Genomic DNA, 5,980 nt, shown 5'->3' with positions numbered 1-5,980 from the left:
TAGAACATTATGATAGGCAGATTTGGGCCCAAGGGTCCTGCTCAATCTAAGGCACCAGCCAAGGACAATACTGGGCAGTAACTTTAAACCCCTATCCAGATCTAGCCAATGGGCAGAGCATTCTCCACAGTTGAGCGGAGAGTGGTGCCTCATATTTGACCATGTCCCCTTGTGGGGGAGAACTGGTGGCACTCAGAGGAAGGACAGCAGAGGTTACCAAGAAGAGACTTGATACCCTATGAGCATATACAGGGGGAGGAAATCCCCCTCAGGAACAGTCATAGGGGAGGAGAATAAGGGGAAAATGGGAAGGAGGGAAGAATGGGAGGATACAAGGGATGGGATAACCATTGAGATGTAACAAGAATAAATTAATAATAAATTTTTAAAAAAAGAAACATTTCTTTGAAAAAAGTAGGGAGGGTCTTCAAATGCTGTGCAAATCTGCATAAATATAGAAAAACAAATGGGACTGAATTTTACTTTAAGCCTTGATTTCATCTACAATTTCTTCATACATTAGGAAAACATTGTGAAATTAAAAGAAATACTTAACAACTGTTTTTCATGAAGACATTTGTGCACCCTTATTCCTAATCAATACAATTAATTGTTACTGCTCTTTGTTTCCCATCAGAAACAAATGGGAAAATGCAATTACTAAAGATATTATCAGCTATGATTTCTGGGCATAGAAAACTCAATTTGTAACACAGTGGTTGCTTTATCATCACTGACTGTTGTTCATATTGCTGAAAGTACTGTGCAGTCTTCTCAGTGAGAAAAGTAAAAAGTATTGCATAGCTATATCTCCTGTATCGTACAATAGTGACATGGATGGTAGAAAGACATAACACATCACATTCTGATTTTTATTTAAAGTCCCCTCTACAGGAGTAAGTAGATAATTAGTACTATAAAAGTGATTAAAAGTCAGAAATGTAATAGTCACTAATCAAGAGGTCAGTCAGAACTCATAGTTTGTTCAACAGATATATTGTTCACCTTAAGATATATAATAAATGCTTTTGTTTTAAGCTATAATTTAATGCTGCTCTCAGGTTTTGTTAGAGAACTTTCTTATCCATGAACTACAATAGTGCTGAGAAAAGGTGACTATTTAATGCTCACCCTTGAGTGAAACATTTGTATAAAGTCTTTCCAAGGCTTAGGGATACCATAGAAGAGGAAGGAGAAAAAAAAAAGTAAAAGGTCAAGATGGGAGGGGTATTATGGGAAGTGTTTTTCTGTGCATGATATTATCTTTGAAATTTTAATTAATAGTAAGTCTAATTGCCTGCATAAGACATTTACAAGGTTGGATCACTCAAATTTTTTTTCATAAGTTGGGAAAAGTCATGAGGCTCCATCTCTCCTTGGCATCTTTGGGTAGTTAATTGTGACTGAGAGAGAAGGAAATAATATTTTCCAGTGATATAGCCCCTGGTAAATTGTATTTGCCCTGTTAATAACCATCTACCAGTTCTCTAAGAAACATAGCTTAACTTATTTAAAAATATACAAACACTACACACACACACACACACACACACACACACACACACACACACACACATCCCAGAAGGTACCACACAAGCTTTCAAAGGAGAGACAACCAACCTACCCAGCTATCATGCATATGAGCTAAATCAACAACAACCATAGGACTTTCACTTTATTGCTGCAATATTTGCACGCATATCTTCTTGGCGACCAAGTGCTCTCTAATTGGACTTAGGACATGTTAAACAGGAGAGATACTGTGCCTGGTACTGAAAATCTAGCTGACTAATCAATGTTAGCAAAATCATGATTATTGGAGGAAAATCTACCCTCACTATTTTTTTTAGCCAGTATAATACTTAACAAAAATTTATAAAACGTGTCTTTATACTCAGATAAGTATAGTCTTCACCCCTCACGAAAAATCCTCTTTGTAACAGATAAATGGCACAACCAATCAGCATGCATACTTATGCAATCCAATCACAATAGAAACACCTATAAAAACAGCAACACCTAAGGCCTGGGCAGGCTTACAGCAGAGGGACAAAAGATTGTAAGAGCCAGATAATTCATAAGTTTTCTGTAAGATTCTCTCCCCTAGTTATATCAGACGTTACATCATAAACTCTCACCAACATTACTGGCCAAATGTGACTTGAAAACGAACACCAATGAACATTACAAACTTCATGGGAAAAATTCCACAGGGTCTCTACCCTACACAAAGAACTAGAGGCAAACCTGAATAAAGCTGGGAGTGGGAGAGGTTGCCCTCCCTAGAGAAAACCACACCATTTTATGTCTCGATCCAAATTGTCATCCCTAAAAACATATATACAATAACATTATATGTACTCAACAGATGATATCTAGGAAGACATATGTTTCTATGAAAATATAAATACAGGCAGGCTTGAGATAACAAATGATGAGAAAGGGAAATTTTAAAGGAAAGTGGGAAGGGAATATGGAAGTGTTTTGAATGAGTAAAGGGGAGGAATGTTGTAATTAAAATATAATATAAAAAAGAAAATTAATAGTAGTCCTTCCATACAATCAGACAACATTTTATTAAGTATATTCACTGAAATTAAGTTACTACATTTTTATAAGAGAGCACAAAACAGAAAAGACACAAAAAATGTGTTACAATTGTAAAGTATAAAGTGTCACTTTGTAGACATAAATGATTTTATGTTCTTTAGCATTGTTACTTTTAATTCATTTCACCATGAAGACAAACACCTAATAAAACCAAATGTACATGTTGTAGTAAATTTATCAGTATGCCTAATAATGTTTATTATCAAGCCTTGAATTCTTATCAACAATCAATCAAGACACAGACGCCTGTCATTTTCTAAAATAGCCTTAGATAACCTGGGGTAGGGCCGATATTAATCACATACTACTTTCCATAGTGGGGCAGGTATCCCATACCTTCCCCAGTCCCATGCCCTCTGCTTCTAATAATTTCTATGGATCAGCCTACCATCCATAATCCCAAAACTTGCTAATTATCATCATCTGGGCCAAGTCTCCATCCACTCCAGCCATGTGCTTCTCCTCCACCTAACCCATGGTGCAGCCCTGTCCTTCCTGCTCTTTTCTAGACTCTCCATCTTCCCAAGATTCCTTCTGTCTCCCCAAGCCCTGGAACCTTAGCCATGCGTAGCCCATTTGCCCCAATGCAGATGTGATGTCCCTTTATTTTTCAAATTGGAAGTTCCTTAGGCAAGGTTATACAGCAACATTGGGGTACAGAGAGAGCAAGAAGTAATTAACATACAAGTATATCAGACCAACCTCAAACATGTAGAGGTGTCTAAACACACAAATCTTAATTTCAAGAGGTACAAAAACCTTTGAAAAATTAACAGTTAAAATATTTTATGTAGTTATGTTATATCTTCTCAGATTTATGTGTATAAAATTTTAAGAGAGACGTAATTCTTTGTGTAACAGCTGCAAAAAATTATAATGATTTCATTTTCAGCCTTAGGGTTAAGATAACAAACAATGATTTAAAAATATTTATCTCTATAATCATGACAGCCACCGTAGTGGAAATCAAACATCTCTACTTTTTTGTTATATGCACTTTTTTGGTGTGACATTATTTGTCTGTCAATTTTGTGTGTTTCATATCTCTAATACACTGTATATTTTCTCTTTGTGTATGTATATGTGTATATTTATGTAAACATTGAAATGACTCCTCTTGTCTTTATTTTTAACTCACTCTTTTTCATCTATCTTTCTATATTTTTCTAAACCATGTTCTTTCCACTTAATTGACCACAGTATTCAACTGAAATAAACCTTCATATTTTCCTATTTGATAAAAAATCGAAGGTATTTGTTGTTCCTATTATTAAAGAATAAATGAGCCATGCAGATTTTGTTTCTGCCTGAATTACATTTGCATTTTTAAAACATGAACCTCCATTTTTCTGGTTTCATTGCCCTCAATGGGAAACAGAAGATATAAGAAGTAGTGTTATAGAGAACTGGAAAATAATAACACAATAATATGAATCTATAGAATATTTAGATTGAGACACTATTTTAGAATTCCCAACTAATATCTCGATGTTTAATGTGAAGTGTCTAGATATATTTTTCATTTCCTTACAGTTTATCATATTTTTGGAATACACATGGTATACGAATTACTAGCAAATACACACGTATAAATTTGCGTAACAAATATGCATCTACAAATACCTAAGCTTTGACAAGTAAGATGAACAACTAAATACTCTACTTTTTTAGCACTCTCACCTATACAAATTGACTTACTTGAAGTGTATAAAATTGGAAACCTATAATAGGCATTATTTTGCTAGATGCTTTTCCTTCTGTTTGATTATTTTGAAATCAATACATATTGTTGCATATACCAGCAGTTCATTAATTTTACACTACTTCACATGGTACATAGGCAGATTCATTGATGTGACAACAAAGCATAATGAAATAAATTAATTATAATGTTCTCAGTGTGTTCTCAGAAACGGGTACTTGATGGAACCCTGTGAATTCCTGTATGTATGTGAAATTTCCAAAGGAACAAAAGCCCCTGAAAATCATCGAACACTTAGGAAGAACACTATACTGTAGATATCAAACTATAGAGTGATGAAGATGTTTCATCAGATGCTCTCCTCTTTGGAGGTGGGTGACTTTGATCCTCCATCTGTCCACATTGGACCTCAGATATCTCATCTGCGATGTGGAGGAGTACAAGTACTATGTCTTTCCCTCCGTCCTCCCACCTCAAAAGGAGGAATAAAATATTTATGATTTCATAAAACCCTCTCATAGCTTAACATTTGATTTTATCAATTTTCTTGTGCCATCTTTAATCTATAGAGTATTAATTGTTATAATGTGCAATCTCCATAATTTATATATATTTTAGTTGTATGATGTATTTCTATTCCAAAAAAACCCACAATTATTCCCTACAAACGTTTTATCTGTGTTTTCTAGAGTCAACCAGGGTATCAGCCAGTACTGTCCTTTTTTTCTCTAGTAGGCAAGTAGTAGCTTTGAACCTAAGCTGTGATAATTTTACTCACTGGATATCATGTTTTTATCTAAGTACTGTGTATTATTTTATATATAGGACTTTTGGGACTGCTTATACCCTAGCCTTTTCTCTCAGTTCATTCTTGTTTTGTAAAATACAATATTTCCAGCTTCATTCAAAAAATTAAACATTTTACTTTGTTGCTTATGTTCCCTCTTGCTTTTGACCAACTGTTATAAACAGAAGGGAGAATCAAATTTACACACATTCAAACAGAAATTAACCTGTTTCCTTTCTAACAAATTCAAGTTTTAAGGATAAAACACACAATAAAATGAGCTTTAACTCTAGATAGTATTTCCGTCAACCATCAAAAAATGTTTGTCAGATATATAGGTAATGTCTTTTTAAAATAATTTATTTTATTTTATGTGCTTTGGAACTTTTCCTTCATGTATGTCTGTGGGTGTTAGATCTTGGAGTTACAGATAGTTGTTAGCTGCCGTACGGTTTCTAGGAATTAAACTCTGGTTCCCTGGAAGAGCAGACAGTGTTCTTAACCACTGAGCCATCTCTACAGCTCCCTACAGATAACATCTTATTAGATTTAAATCTCAACAATATAGTGATACTATACATGATAATACTTACCCAAAACCCTTCAATAGTAGATTATATATAAAGTAGATATTTGCCATAAGACAACAAAGGTATATAAAGAAAGTAGGAAACTGAGATTTTAGTATGCTTCTTTTAAAATATCGGATCCATATTCAAATGAACACTTTTTTTTTTGTTTCTTTCAAGACAGGGCATTTCATTGAAATTTACATTGAAATATTATAGACTTGTTGCATGAGAGAGTATGCACAAATACAAACATGGAATTTGGTATCCCAGAGCCATTTCTGTTGAGTGGTAGGATAATATTGTTTGAAT

This window comes from Acomys minous, assembly GCF_964271855.1.
Source record: "Acomys minous genome assembly, chromosome: 5".
Taxonomy (NCBI): Eukaryota; Metazoa; Chordata; class Mammalia; order Rodentia; family Muridae; genus Acomys; species Acomys minous.
This window is presented reverse-complemented; position numbering follows the sequence as displayed.